The 15924-nt window shown below is 53.7% G+C and overlaps 1 protein-coding gene across 1 annotated transcript in view; it reads left to right on the plus strand.

Annotated features, from left to right (window-relative positions):
• Positions 1 to 344: 344 nt before the first annotated feature.
• Bcor (BCL6 corepressor) overlaps positions 345 to 15924 on the plus strand; it is a 120901-nt gene continuing 105321 nt past the window's right edge. The window contains exon 1 of the mRNA XM_028875934.2: positions 345 to 458. The gene's annotated coding sequence lies outside the window, so the exon portion shown is untranslated. The remainder of the gene's footprint in view (positions 459 to 15924) is intronic.

A 15924-nucleotide genomic window follows, 5' to 3' on the forward strand; every position in this document is an offset into this window, starting at 1 on the left:
CATAACTACAGTTTCTCTGTGCCTCAGTTTCCAGCTCTGCAAAGCAAGGCCCTAGCACAGAGCGTGAGGTGAGGGCCATCATTATTACCACAGCCACCTCATTCCTGTACTCCCTGGTCCACAGATCACCGCTTGGGGGTATTTCCGACGCTAGCCAGGCCTCCTGCCGCTGACCCTGGAAATCGGGTCACGGTAGAAAAGGCGGGGTGTGCAGGACGCAGAGGGAGGGGTCCTCTGCGCGCGGCCACTCAAATTTCCCTAGAGCCGCCGGATAGACTAAAAACTCACTTCGGAGGAAGGGAAAGAGCGTGAAGTGGCTCTTTCGATCTGAGACACCCCCTCCCGGAGACATCACCCCCTCCCCCCAGCCAGGCGCGGAGTGAAATCTTAGAAGCCGAGGCTGCTGGGTTCGAACGGAATGCCGGAGTCGGTGGAAGTCGGCGCTAGTCCACCCGAAGGTCAGCGAGTTGTTTTGAGTTCTCGTACCCGGAAGGGGGGGCAGGGAAGAGAGGACGCCCGGGCCCGAGAGACCCCGCGTCAGAGCAGAAATTGTTTGTGCTCCGGAACAGGCAGCTCAGCGGAAGCCGCGCCGGGGGCGGGTCACGTGCGGCGGTGGCCGTGCAGCTGGCAGGGGACCCGGCTAAGACAAGGGCCCGGCCGGGCGGGGGTGGCGCGGGGCGGCGGCTTTCGCAGCCCAAGGTGGAAGCCGAGTAGTCGGGGCTCCGGGAGCGCGGGGAGCCCGGAGCTCGAGCTCGGGAGGCGCGCGCATAAGGAGGGGTGCTGCGGGAACCGGGGCGCTCCGAGCTCCGCGTGCTGCGGCGCGGGCGGGAGGAGAACGGTGCCCGGGGGGGGTGTGGGGTCAGAGGGACGCCAGCGGGGCTCCCTCCTGGCAAGAGCCAGATCCACGCGGAGATTACGCGCGTGTCTGAGACCTGAACAGGGAGGCGCCGCTCTTGCAGTCACCGGCCTTGTTTTCTTCTCTCTGGCAAATCCCGGAACGACCGGAACCGCCATCCTTGCCTGAGTCCCAGGGGCACCCCACTACGCTGGAGGGAGAATGCGTCCTGCAGGGCTATCCCGGGGGGGAGGGCAGCAGAGGTGGCTTCGTGAGTCGGTGGCACGCACGAACTCACACCCCCCTCCCGGGGGAGAGAGGAGAGGCACTCTGCACCCCCCCCGGAGTATTACGTGGTCGAGGGGGTACTGGAGAGAAACCACCTGCACCATTCCGGTTGCTCAAAGTGGCGCGGAATGCTCTCGCGTGGGAGGGTTAAGGACACAAACTTGGTCATCTGCCAGAACCCTGGGGAACTCTCCACTTTGGTGTAGCATTCCTTCGACGATGCCCTGGACTACACTCCCCTTTCTAGGGGAGTCCACGAGGCTCACGACTGAGGCCTGGGAAGGGTGTAGTGGTGTGGGCTGGCCTGGGACGAGAAAGGCACCCCGTTCCTCCAGCGAAGGCAGAGAACAGTTGTCTTACAAAGTTTCCTGTACTCCTCCCCACACACCCTAGTTGAGGAAGGGTGGCTCTTCCGGAGGTGAGGGAGGAAGAATAGCCTCGAAGCCCGGACTGGTGTGCTACTTCTTTTAACTGTGACCCTGGAGGGACACCCGGGCCTCAGCGTGTTCGAGTTCCAGACGCTGCAATTCAGTCGACTGCAGCGTCTGCTCATGGTCGCGGTAGCGGGTGCTGAGCAGAGTCCGGGACGACAGGAGACGCCATTTGCACACACTTGCACGCGCACGCACACACACACACCCTGCAGCTTGGCGGGGGCGGGGGTGTCGCCCTCCGCAGAAGCGTATTTCTGGCAGTGACACTGATTAGATGCTGTGGCGCTACGTGCACGGAATCAGGGTGGGCCTTCATCACTCCTGTTCGCCACACACTTTTCTGGTGGGAAAGTTGTGGGTCCCCCCCCCCCCCGTTTCGCCGCACAGCTGCTGTCTCCGGGGGCGGAATTTGGAAAGCATGTTAGCTCAGCCTAGGGAGAGAGGATCTCGCCGGCCCGGGGAAGCCGCCGGGCCCAGGCCTCGAAAATCCAGCCCTGGCTTTGCGTCGAGCTGCCGAGTGAGGCGCTTCCGCGCGCCCGGCCAGCCGAGGCCTGGTTTCCATCTGCCCCTTTTGCCTCCGTGTTAAGTTCGCCGGGGAAAACCCAACGATCCGTGCAAAGCCCCTCGGAGGAGCGCTACCCCCACCCCAGCCCGATCCTGACCGATGGAAAAAATGACAGTATAGGTCAGAACAGGCTGCCTGGGAGTATTAATGTGGCTGCCTCTGTTCCCGGTGCTGGAGGAGGATGGGCGCCTCGCCAGGAAACCACCGAGGGAGGAGCCATGCGGGCCGCCTGCCCCTCTTGAGGCTAGAAAACGTGGATTCTCAAAGGGACCAAATAAATGTGGTCAGACAGCTACGGGAACTTATCCCAGTTAAATACAGATTCACCGTGTATATTTCAAGTGACGTCCCCTCCCCCACAATCAAACACACCGAGTCGCTTAAAAATAGGAGAACAGGTTAATCTGTAGATGCGAATCTTACTGAAATGTCTGCTTTTGAAACACGTCTTCTGGAGGGTCTGAGCTGAACCCCATTATCTTGGTATGGTCAATGTGTCCTAAGAGAGAGGGGTCTCCTTTGCTCTCCCTTCCAGAACCTTTAATTAATAGAACTCAAAGAGACTATTTTAGTTATAGTTTCTATTTGAGGCTGCTTACTCTTCCTTGCAGACTCCTGCCTCGGGTTATTTGTACTTCGCTTTTACACCCCACTCTTGGGGGTTTACTCTTGCCTTTCTTTCCCTGCCTATGTGCTGCAGGGTGCGGCAGCAGGAGGTCACCGAGCTGTGTCGCCGCCGCCGCCGCCGCCACCTCGGGACTCTCACTTGCGCACCACACGGCCTCGGAGGAGGGGAAATGTGAACTCTCCGGGTGGCGCTCGAGAACTGGGATTGTGATTTGGGTCTGAGGAATTGTTTCAGAGAGGCAGGTCGGCCAGGGCTTGTAGCGGATGGCAGACAGTACAGGGCAAGCCCCAGAGGTGACCCAAGCCCTTAGGAGCAAACCTTAGAGGTGCCCGTGTTCTTTGTCTTTCTCTGAGCTGGCGGCCTGGCTCTCACAGCTCTCCTAAGAGTCACAGCCCATCGCCAGCACTTTTAAGTGAGTAGTCTACCGCTGGTAGCCACGTATGAGATATGCCTTGTCTTCAAGGAGGGAAAAGCAACCTCATGTTATGAGTTATAGTTGACACTTCAGGCCCTCCTTTACCACCCCCACACAGCTCCCTATGGTGCCAGACAGAGATAGTAAGGAGACCGTTTCTTAAATCGGAATCTAGCCAATCCTGTTCACATAAACACTACTTAGATTTGGGCACCGTCAGTAAAATGTAGTCTCCACTGGCAGACCACTTGATTTTTACCCAGCCTCTCCAGGAACAAGGTAGCCTTGAATCATCAGAAAGGGTGGGCTGGAAGAGTATTCTGGAAGACCTGTACTGTATCCCCTAAGATTGCTAGGAGAGTGTGGGTATAATGTCTGATCCCTGGCTGGAACTTGACATTAATCCAGACTAAATGAATGCCATTAAAGAGCACTCTCACAGGGCGGGGAGGCTCATCCCTGAAATCCTAGCACTTAGGATATGGAGGCAGAGGATTGTCTTAAACTCCAGGCCCGCCTGGGATCCAGAGTAAGACCCTGTGAGGAGGAGGGAAGGCACTCTTCCTCACCACCAGCACGGGCCTTTAAGGATAAGGTGTCAAGAGATAGTTTGAGGACATTTTGCATTAACTTTTCTGGGGACTGCCGGGCAGTGGTGGTGCACACCTTTAATTCCAGCACCCCAGCACTCGGAAGGCAGATGCAGGCGGATCTCTGAGTTTGAGGCCAGCCTGGTCTACAGAGCGAGTTCCAGGACAGCCAGGGCTACATAGAGAAACCCTGCCCCCCCCCAACAAAAACTTTTCTGGTGACAATAACAATGCTCTTTCCACTTTGTCTAAACACGTCTCTGAATAGATCTGTGAGAAGTTTAACATGGAGGAGGTGCCCATCCTCACCCTCACCCCATAGGAAGGGAACACCAAATCCTAACGAGCATGTGGCACTACAGCAGCCTAAGCATTTATTTGTGGAAGCAGATTCTCCTCAAAACAACACTATTATGTTATGAGGTGGACGCACACTAAGACTGCTTTCCCTCCCTTACAGGTTGAGGACACGGAGGTCCGGAATGGTTAAGTACCTTGTCCAAAGCCCCAAAGTTTAGAATAGGCCCTGGACTGACTAGAAAAGAGGCCTGTGTTGCCTCGCCTACACTGTAGTCTATGTGATTTATTTAAGGGGGTGTTTCAAAGGGACTAACTGGACTCTTCCAAAGGAAAATGTGGCTTGAGACGCCCCACATTTTGGGCTATTATTTTGCAAAGGAAAGCTCCAGAGTACGAAAACAGAATCTACCGTGACTCTGTGATACAGAAAAGGCCAAGGAAGGCGGTGCTAAGGCCCCCTAGCCCACCTAGCCACACGGCATCCGGCAGTCACGTCCGCCGGAGGTGACTAGGGCCTGGGGGTAGCAGATTGCCTAGGAACTCCTTATCACCCATCGTCAGTGGACCTGTGCGGCTTAGCTAACCGGCCGCCCGCGGTGGTGGCTGGTTCGTGCAGGTCCCCTGGCTCCAGGCGCGCCCCTGGGATCCTCGGGTGGATCTGGCGAGGTGCCGAGTGGCGCCTCCCGAAGCTCCCGGCTGCTCTCCACTTGAGGCGCCAGCTCTGGGCGAAAGTCCATTGCCTGGGGCCAGAGAGCCCAGTTCAGCAGTCCCGGGTGGAACAGCTGGTTCTGGTTGTTGGCGTTCAACTCAGCCGGGTTTCCCACCAGCTCCCTGGACCCCCACCCCCACCCCACCCCCCACCCCGCGCGCGGCGCGCGCACACACGCTCTCCAGGCGCGCTCCGGGCCTCCACTTTCCCTTCCTCTTCCTGGCTCGCTCCGGTGCTTCGAAAGCTCGCGGCGATTGTTTGCTTCGAAGAGTCCAGGTGGGGAGGCTGTGCTGCCCTTCCCCCAGCCCGCGAATGTGCACTCGCTGCTAAAGCCTGGGGCGCCCTGCCAGGCCCGTGGATCCCCTTGTCCCCCGAGAAGTGGCAGCTGCTGGCGAGGATCTGTTCTATCCGTGCACCCGAGTGACCCTGTTGTAAAAATAGGAGAGCAGTGCCTGGATTGCGGAGCGGGGGGAGTAAATCCCACCTCCCATGAAGGCTAGTAGGAGGTCTGTCCTTCCCAGCTTAGGGTGACCACAGCGTGACATCCCTACTGTGCCCGGGTGAGGCTGAGCGGCCTAGGCGCACTTCGGGGCTTAGCGGTTTAGGGAGCCCAGGGGAGGCCGTCCAGGCCTGGGAGAGAGCGCAGCAACCCTCGCGCCTCAAGGCAGAACACCTTTCCCGGAACCTTGAAACCCTGGGGATCCACTGCCATCTTCGCGTGACGAGTAGCGAGACGCTGGTGATTAAGTGTTTCAGGCTCCCTCCCGGGTTGCGGTTCTCTTGCTTTCCACAGGGCTAGAGAGAGAAAGCCCAGGCGGCGGTGGGGAGGAGGGGGGGACGACGACGGCTCACACCACTGCACTCTCTCGACTTGCCCCACCAAGTTCAGTGTTGGCTCGGAGTGTGTCCCCCTCCCCCCCCCCAGCCCACGCCTCGCTGGGGCTTGAAGGCCTCTGTCTCCACCATCGATGGCTCAAATGTCGAGTTTCTTGGGGAGGGGGCATATATTGCCAAAGCCACCAAGCCCCTCCCCCACTCCCATAGGGCTAAACCTAAACACAGGATTCCCACACCCACACCCCGGACTAATCCTTCCTCGCCTCCTGGGATTAACTGGACTCACAGGTCCATAAAACACTTCCGGCGGGGCCAGAGGGTCTGTCTGCAGAAATACTTTCAAATAGTCCTCGGTTGTGGGGAGTCGGAATTGACCGGGTGGGGGGAAGTGAATAAACAGACCATCCGTGATTTTTTTTTAGGCTGTGAAGGGAACCACCTCAAGTGCAGCATTTTATCAAATGGCACTGACCAGGGTAGGATAGGTAATCAACAGCAGCAGAAAGAAGGCTTTCACCTGGCTGCCGACCTCACTCCGAAGACAAAGACAACAAACACTTCCTCTGTCTCCTTAGGTAGGTTTAAGAAGGTGGAAGTGTTCAAGTTCTTTGCAAATGCAGCTGGTCCAGTTCACGTGGTCAGTGTTCTGTTCTCTCCCCCCCATGGAAAAACCAGTGCTTTGTTTATTAAAAGGCAGTAGAACTAAACCTGCCCCGAAATCCCGGCAAGAATATGAAAGATACAGTGAATCCGAAAAGCACTTGCGCATTTTGACTCTCTTTCTTTTACACCACTTCAAATTAAGTTTCTGAAGAATGGGGGAATCTTTGGAATGTTCTACGAAAATTCTCCATTAAAATTCGAGGTTAATGAGAACAAAAAGAGTCCTTTAAAATGGATTAAACCACATTTTAAGACGAAAACCGGAAGAATATAAATTCAAAGTAGCTTCCTGGCCTTGTCCCCTAATGTGGGTCTGGAGAGCAGATGCCGGTGGATAGCCCACCCACCTCTCTCTCTCTCTCTCTCTCTCTCTCTCTCTCTCTCTCTCTCTCTCTCTCTCTCTCTCTCTCACACACACACACACACACACACACACACACACAACACACACACAGTCCCGGAAGTAGGGCCTGGCAGATTTGAACAGCTAACTACAAGGTGATGTAGGTATGCTGGGTGAAGACCAGGAAGCAAGGCAATGACTTGCTTGAAATGAATATCAAAAGAAAGATTTAGGCCTGCTTCTGTTTCCTGGAGGCCTAGAGCTACTAAAACCGAGGTGAGGGATGCTCTGTAATCTTCCCTGAAGGATTCAAGTAACCTGTCTGGCCCCGTGTGGTGGCCAGGTGCACAGGGAAGGAAGACACAGGATGAGCATTAACTCAGCCTCTACAGTTTGGCGCGGGGTGGGGATAGGGGTGGTGTGGTGGAGAGACCTCGCTCGGTTGGGCTCCACAGGCCTTCCGCTCACATCCTTGGCTCCGCGACCTCTGGCTAGTGCTAACCAGTCTCCATCTCACTGTCCTTCGCCCTAAGCCCTTCCCACCCTGACGCCCAAGCTGGATCTCCAGGCCTCCGCTGCCTGGCAGTCTCGGCTCTCCCCAGTCGTGATTCATTTAGCAGCGGTTCAGAAAGCCTGTTTACCTCGGCAGTCTTGGGCGACTCGATCTGCGTAAAAAGCCCCTACGCCAGCGCCGACCAGTAGGGGGGGATTGTCTTATAGATTATTTTTCCTCCTGGTTTTTGTTTTGTTTTGTGTTTTTTAAACCAGAAGGCGAGGTTGGAGAGGGGGCGGGGTGGCATGTTGCTCTGTTTTCGAAAACACTGTATTTGAAAGAGAAACAAAAGCCGTTTAGGAGGTAGCAAGGCTGTTTTTACATATAAAAAAGTGCCGCAAATACCTAGGGGCCCCCAGCAGTGATAAACTAAACGCTTGGCGGATTTCGACAATTAGCAGTTAATCTGGTATCTGCGGTCACCAAACAAGTTTTAAGGCTCTGAGGATACTGAATTCCTGTTCCAATTGAGCCCGGATGTGTTGGGCACATCCAATGCCCATAGTTTGTCCCAGTGCCAATCCGTTTCCCAGGTTGGAGCACTGATTTGAGCCGCATTAGATTTTCTTGGGCAGCCAAAGATCTGCCTGCATCGCCGCTCGGAATCTGGCCCTGTCTGTTGGATTCAGAATTGTCCAAAGTGGTTTCACCCCCTAGTTTCGCAGGCCTCTGAATTTTGCGTGTAGTAGACCTCCAAAAAAGTAGCAATGAACAGTAGAAACTAAAGTGACTCTCTCAGCCTGGAAGGCAGTCTGATGCACAACCTCGTCCTGAGAAGCCCATTCGGGTGCGCAGACCTCCCCCAGGGCCGCTGCAGTCTGCGTTCATCTTCGGCCTCCGCGGGCCAGGGCGGGCGGGGTAGGCCAGAAGGCACTAAGCGCCTGGAGCCTGCACGATGATAAATATTGCGCAGACAGCCCATAAATAATTTGCATTATGTTCAGCTGACAACGCAGGGCGATTAATTTTAATAGCTACATATTTGCCTGGGCTGCTGCTTTCGTAGGCCCGGTAATGAAAGGCGAGAGGCCGCCCTGGCTCTGTGCTCGTGGTCCCGGAAGGCAGCCGGGAGGAACTGGAAGAAGGCCCGATGCGGTGTCTCCTCCAGGCTGTCCCCAGGGATCCCCGGTCCCTGGGCCCCCCTCTTGCCCTCTGTGCAGTGTAGAAGTGGGGGTGCGCGCGCGGCCCGAGCAACCCTGAGGCTTCAAGCAACAGGAGCCACCATAATGACACTGCAGTTTGTCTGGGTGGGGAGAGCCACTTGTGGACAGGGAGACCCTGGTGCGGGGCCATGAGCCCCACCCAGACCCAAACCCGGCGTGAATGCGGGAGGGTATATCCCAGTCCACTTTGGATGCCAGGGGAAGTGCTGGTGTTCTCCAACGCCTATTTGCCAGTGGGCCGTAAGCTTGCCGGGGTCTCTGCCGACCTCAGGGCAGGAGCAAGGGGCAAAACAATGCCGTGGTGTCCGCCGTGTATCCTGTCGCCTCTTGTTTGTTTCAGAGCCCTCTTTGCCCATCCCGCACCCCAGGGGAGCCCTCCTCCCCACTGCTCCTGGTTGCAAAGTGCGGCCCAGCTAAAGGAGAAAGAAAGGGTCCGGAGCAGCTCTTTAAAAGAGGGGGCGGGGAGGAGAAGGCGGCGGGGAAGGACACGGCGTAGAGGCTGCCGCGGTCCCGCGGTGGCCCGGTACGTGCGTGTGCGTGTCTATGTGTGCGTTGCGATGACAAAGCCCCGCTGCCGTCAGCAAGCTCCAGGCTGCTAGAGCGTGGGTGGGGGAGGGGAAGAGAAAAGTAGTGTGTCGGGGGTGGAACCCTCGCTCGCGTTGGTAGCGGGGAACCAAAGCTTCTCTGGAGAAAGAGTTCATTCATGAGCTACAGGAGTCTCCCCGGCCCGGCCAGGTGGAGCAGGCTGAATCCAGCACCTGTGTATTTGCCTTTTTGGAAACAAGCAAGCGCATCGATCATTACCATATTTTAATTGCCTTTCTCAAAGGTCATCTCTAATTATGGGTTGCGTGGAGGGCTGGCTAAGGGTTCTGCAACCCTTTAGTGTGTGTGTGTGTGTGTGTGTGTGTGTGTGTGTGTGTGTGTGTGTGTGTGTGCGTGTGTCCTCTGAGACAATGCTCCTAGCTCTGATCGAAATGCCTTTCTGAGGGTGTTCGCGAGCGCCTGTAAGACGGTCACGACGAGCTGGATCCACGCAGACCTGGCTGCGTGCACAATAAAAGCCGAGCAGGCGGCAGAGGGCCGTGCAGACCCACGGGTTTTCTTTTTAGAAACGGTGGTGCGAAGAGACTTGACAATAATAACACGCAGCAGGATTAAATCAGGGCGGGAAGAAGAAAATGCATTTTCGTTTCTAGGACTGAAGACTGTGTTTAACCCATCCGGTCCCCCAAGAGCTTTTTATATGCTCATGTAGAGACAGGTGCGGGACACACAGCGGCTCGGGACAATCCATTTTTCATATCAACTCTTCCCTTCTTTGAGCATGGTTGTCAATTACAGGGAGAGGGAATATTTTTAATGTCTATCCTTTTATTTTATGGGAAATTTTGTCAGGTTAGCTCAAAAGGAGAAAAAACGTTGGGTTTTTGGTTTTTGTTTTTCTCGACTTTTGGAAAGTGTGTTTTTCTTTAGGGTGTTTTCTCCCCACCTCCCCTTTTCTTTCTTCATTTAAAATCGCTTTCAGAAACTCTTGAGGCAAAAGGCTGTAGTCGGAGGGAGAGTGGCAGAAGATTTGGGGTTCTTGGGACACGGCTTTGGTAGAAATCAGTAAAGAGCTGTTGGGTAGAGGTGGGTCACAGCCACACTGAACTTGACTTTCTCAAAAGAGCCTGGCATCTGTGAGCCACCATGCTGTTTCTGGGAATCCCGCCTGATGGAGCCAGGGCCTGGGTCAGGCGTCTTGGAAAGTTGGAGGGTCTTGACTGCCTCTGCTTCCTGCCTGCCCCCACACCTGGCCTCCTGGCCCCACCAGCAGCCAGCTCTGCTGGGAGGAAGGTAAGCCAGATGACTGGTCCAAAGCCCCCGAGACCGCCTGGCTTTCTCCTCCCCTGTAATCATAACCAGATGCACTTAAACGCCTTTCATCAGAGGAAGCCCGAAGCCCTTTAACAGGCTGCAATGAAAGCCTCGGAAGGGCCTATCAGCCTGCCTGGTGTTGGGGGCCCCCAGCCCGTTCTCAACTAAGTCAACCTGGGCTTGTCAGAGTGTAAGAGTCTCTGGTACCTCAGAGGCCAAGAAAGTCTACCCAGTCAAGGCAGCTGGGGTGTCGGGATTGCTGGTGGGTGTGTGGATGTGGACCCTATAGAAACAGGCAGCTAGTGCTGAAGGGAGGACCAGGTGGGAGAGGGTTAGGAAGAAAGATGGAAATATTTAGAACAGTTCTCGAGGTACTCAGAGTATCCCCCCCCCCCACTCCCTGTACCACTGCATTGTAATCTCTCTCCCCTACTAAACTCCAAAATCTTCAAGGGCAGCAACTGTTTTATTATCTGTAGGCCCTGGCACAAAGTAAGCTATTCAAATGTGTGGACAATAACAGCTGTGGTGCAAAAGCTCTGGAACAAGATACATCTAGGCTTGACATAGTAGTTCTGCCCCAACAGTGTTTAATCTCCCAAGATCTCAGTTTCCTCATCTGTAAAATGGGCTTGAGAATGCCTATGTTCACAAACTTGGGGAAAGATCAGATGAAGTAATTGCATAGAAAGTTCCAGAGAGATCATAATAAACTCTGTAAATATCCTGCCCTTGTTCTTGAAGAAGGCAAGGGAGGATTGGGACTGAGTGTTTGAAATGCAGAGTGTGTGTGTGTGTGGGGGGGGGCTGTAGCTCCTAGCTGAGTCTGTTTTACTGGCTTGGGGTTTGAATTAGAAGAAAGAATTGCATCTAGGACTGACTGGTGGTTTGGTGGTGAATGCCTTGGTGCCCACTCTTGAGGGGGTGGGGAGGAGGTGTTCTGTACCTAGCACCACCAATCAAGGAGGAGGAAAAGGAAGAGGGGAAGGGAGGTGATAAGGAGGAAGAGGAATTGCTGCTTCCAAAGGAGCCTTTCCTGCGTGTGGTGGCTCGTGACGTAATCCCAGGACTCCAGGAGCTAGTTTAGGTTAGATAGTGCGCTCCAGGGGGGCTGAGTGTGGATTAGAGCTCCAGGCAGGCAGCCCCAAAGCTGTGAACAATTGGAGGGAGCCTTTCCAGCCTTCGCTCTTAGTTTCTAGGCAAGGGGCTAGGTCTCCCGCTCCAGGCCTGGCTCCCGCCCCGAGGCCTGGCTCCCGGAGAAGAGTGCTCTAAGCTGTGCTCTAAGAGAGAAGGGTCTCTTCAGCCTTGACCTCTGCCGGTCTATCCTGGTTGCATTTGATCTTTGACAGTCTATCCCAGCGTTAGGCAGGGAAAGGGGGGCTGCTGCCTGTTTCTCTTTACTCCTGCTCTCAATTCTGGCCTGTTCCAGAGCTCCTCACTTCTTATCCTCCCCAACCCTATCCCCATCAGACACCCACAACTCAGTCATTTTCCCCTCCACATTGTAGGTTGTATTACTTGCTACACTGGGGATCAAACCCAGAGCCTCGTGAATGCCTGCCAAGAGCCTACTCCTCCCTTTCTTTTGTGGTGACGGGGATCCAATTAATGCATGTTGGGGAAATGCCCTGCCCCTGAGCGACGTCCCCCAGCTTGCTTGAGCGCCCCTCCCTCCCACTTGCTTGTGTTTGTGTGTGTACTGCCCTTCCACCCTATTCGCCCAGCAGGGTCTCCTAATCCAACCCAGAGCTCGCAGATGTGCCCAGTCCCACTGGCCAGTTTGCTTTGTCTCCTCCTGAGGAGGCTAGAATTACAGGTGGGTCCTCAGGCCCGCTGGGCATTCCTGTGGATTCTGGGGCTCTGAACTCCAGCCTGGAGCAGCTGGGTGATGAGAGCCTTAACCATGAGCCATCTCCCTAGTGTCCACCCTCCACCCCCAATGAAAAGACCTTTCTAGGTAGCCCACGTTGGTCTTGAACTCCTGCCTCAAAGGATCCTTCTACCTCAGCCTCCTGTCTCAGCTAGCTCTTGTTCTTTGCTCCTTAGCTGCTCTGCTTGTGGTGTTTTGGGGGAGAGAAGACATTCCCTGTCTTTAGCCTTTTCACACTCTGTGTCTTGCAGCCCCCTGCTCAGATCTCTCCCAGGAGGACAGACTGAAGAGCAGGTTTGCCCTCCTGGGGAAGGGATGGGGAGCAGAGCCCCAGGGATGATGCGGCAGGAGGGTCTAGCCTGGTGAATGGAAGCTCACTTGACTGGGGTGTGGTACAAGTGAGACTTCTGGGGATGAAAGAGTTGGGGTTTGTACAAGAGGGAGGAAGAAGGAAAGAGTTGGAGCCTGGCTCGCCTGCCATTCCTTTTCTTCTCAGAAATGCAGAGACAGGCATCTTCACCCAACAGAGGACAGAAATGGGGGGGAGGAAGAGAATGGGTGGAAAGCAAACCCCTCTGGCTGGCTGGCGGAGATACTGCTTTCTGCTGCTTGCCTGGGCAGCCAGTGTAGGTCAGGAGGGAACAACAGGGTCTGGGTGAAGCCCCTTCACGGGGAGAGGGTATGTGAAATCTACTCTCAGGAAGACGGAGGTCAGAATCCTCCAGGGGGTTTGTAAAGGTCACAACACAATGCTGTGAGCTGGGCACATGGGAGGCACAAGCAGGAATTTCATACATTTGTTTGCCTCTAGCCTAGGCTACATATTTTTTCATTTTTATTTAGGCTACATATTGAGACTGTCTTAAAACAAGCAAAAAAAAAAAAAAAAAAAAGCCCACCACAATTTAAGAAACACTTGTAAAAACATTTTTATGCTTATGAGTGTTTTCTTTACATATATGTCTGTGCGGCACTGTGAGTGCCTGGTGCCCTCATAGGCCAGAAGAAGGTGTCAGGTCCCCTAGAATCAGAGTTACAGACTGCTGTGAGCTATTCTGTGAGTGTGGGAATCAAACTTGGATCTTCTGAAAGAGCAGCCAGTGCTTTTAACTTCGGAGCCATCTCTACACACACACACACACACACACACACACACACACACACACACACACACTCACACACTCACACACACACTCACACACTCACACACACACTCACACACTCACACACACATGCACACACACAGACTCACATACACACATTCACACACACACACTCACACACTCACACACACTCACACACTCACACACACTCACACACACTCACACACTCACACTCACACTCACACACGCGCGCGCGCACACACACACTCACACACTCACACACTCACACATGCACACACACACACACACACACACACACTTTTCGCAGAGTGATGATAGTGGTGTTGAGACAGGGTCTCCCTATGTAATCTTGGAACTCACTCTGTAGACTAGGCTGGCCTCAGATTCACAGAGATCCACCCACATCTGCCTCCCACACGCTGGGATTAAAGGCGTGCATTGAACATTGGAATTACTAAGGGTGGGTGAAGGATTTGAGATCACACTTGCTCCGCCTGCCTTCCTCCTCTTTTGCTCTGTTTTCCCTTGTCTTTTGTACTGTGCTAGAGATAGAAGCTGGGGCTTGGAACATGGGGCTGCATGCCCAACAACACTTTAAATTCTCTCTCTCTGCCTCTCTCTCCAACTTTCTTTGTTTTTTGAGACAGAACTCACTCTGTAGCCCAGGCTGGCCTCGAACTCACAGAGATCCGCCTGCCTCTGCCTCCTGAGTGCTGGGATTAAAGTGCACCACCACCGCCTGGACTACAATTGCATCGCGTGTGTGTGTGTGTGTGTGTGTGTGTGTGTGTGTGTGTGTGTGTGTGTTCCTTCTACCATATTGGTGGAGAGGATGAAATTCAGGTCCTCGGGTTAGGTGGCAGGCACCTTTAACCCATGGGTGAGCTGTCTAGCTGCCCTCACCTATTTTTAACTCGGGTCCCTCCTCCATAGATTTAGCAAGGTGCTATGGAATGGGTCTGCTGCATGGCAGTTGCTAGGACTGTTCTGAACACAGAAGAAGTTTAATGCTGCTCACAGATTTTGTAGGTCTGAAATTTGATGGAAAGACTCAACAATTTGGGGGACTGGAATCATGTCACCCCACTTATGTCTGGCTGTTGGCTGGGCCCTGATCTTAACCCCGTTGCAAAAACCCAAGGCTCCCCTTGTGGCCTGGGCTTCCTCACTGGTAGCTGAAGCGAGTGAGTGGCAGGACAGAATCCCTGGGCAGCACCTTGGGTACCAAGAACAAGTACGCCAGCAAATAAGGTTGAAACCGGACCTCCCCTCAGAAGTCATGCTCTGTCACCTGTGTTGGATTCACTAGCTGCCACTGGGGTCACATAGCCCATGAAAATTCAAGGGGAGGAGACATGAAGTGTACCCCTCAGGAAGAGTGGCAAAGAACTTGTGACCATGGGGGAAGGGGGAATGTCCTGACAGGCACTCTCGAGAGCTAAGCTTAATTAGCAGTGGCTCTAAACAGAACAGTCTACTTTCTAATAGATGCTCATACCCTCCAGAGGCCTCATAAATTATACGGGGGCAGGGGGAAGCAAAGAGCTAAAATTAGGCCAGGGTAAAAGAAATACAGCTATAAGGCAAATATGGATTTTATGAAAAATAGAAAATATCAAAAGACAGCTCTGCATGTGAGCTTGTCAAGCGTAGGAAGGACCGAGGAGAATTGAGTGGTAGGTCAGACGGCTTCTTGGCATTTCAGCATTGGAAGGGAACTAGGAAATGGATGAGACGGCCCACGTCTGCTGCTATCTTCCACCTGCCATTTGGGGTGCCATGTGCAGCAGTCCTCCATTGTTCCAGGCAGCATCGTCACTGTTGCCTTACAAATAACGCCGCACCCCAATATAGGGATATCTTTATGGTTGGTATAAAGCTAGGAATATAGTCAACACGTTTCCTAAAGTGAGTGCGGAGAAGAAAAGGATGGGAAATTACGCGACTACTCGATGTTAGTGCCCCCACCCCGGTGGGGTTTTAAATACCCAGCACAAGATAGTGTTGTGACTGAAAGGGCTGGGTACATCTCCAGGGCCCCAGGTTCCCATTATCCTTGTCTCTAACCCCTGAATGGAGAGTTTGACTTCTAATTTCATGCTAGGGGTTTCACAGGCAGCATAATTGTATTTGCCTCAGCCTTTGATCTGCCATTTCATTGTGACTCTGACTAGGGGACAGAGATAAAAATGTGGTGGAAAAACATGATTTTGTCTGGCTTTGGAATTTGTGGTTATTATTTTCTCTGGCTCCCTTAAGATGACATACCTTCCCTAAATCTGAAATCGAAATCATTTCCCCCATTTTTGAACATTCAAAAGCCCCCACCCCCCGGGACTGCTTTCCCCTTCTTTAGTGAAGATGTCATTAAAAAAAATTTTTTTTTATGTGTTTGGATGTTTTGCCTGCATGTATGTTTGTGTGCCATGTGAATGCCTGGTGCCTGTGGAAGCCAGAAGAGGGCATTGGAGCCCCGAGAAGTGGAGTTTCAGATGGCTGTGAGTGGCCCTGTAGGTGCTGTGGGAATTGAACCCAGGCTCTCGAGAAAAATGGCTTGTGCTCTTAACCACTGACCCATCATCTCTCTGGTCCTGATAAAGATAATATTTTCAGCAAGGCTTTGGGGTGCCTTTTGCTGCTCATGTTTTAGATCTAAAGTCCCAACTGAGTAGAGGAGCCGTAGGTGACCTCCGATCTCCCTATCTGGTTTCCCACAGCTCCCTCAAGGTGACTAGGGTCTGCCGGAC

This window comes from Peromyscus leucopus, chromosome X (assembly GCF_004664715.2).
Source record: "Peromyscus leucopus breed LL Stock chromosome X, UCI_PerLeu_2.1, whole genome shotgun sequence".
NCBI classification, from domain to species: domain Eukaryota; kingdom Metazoa; phylum Chordata; class Mammalia; order Rodentia; family Cricetidae; genus Peromyscus; species Peromyscus leucopus.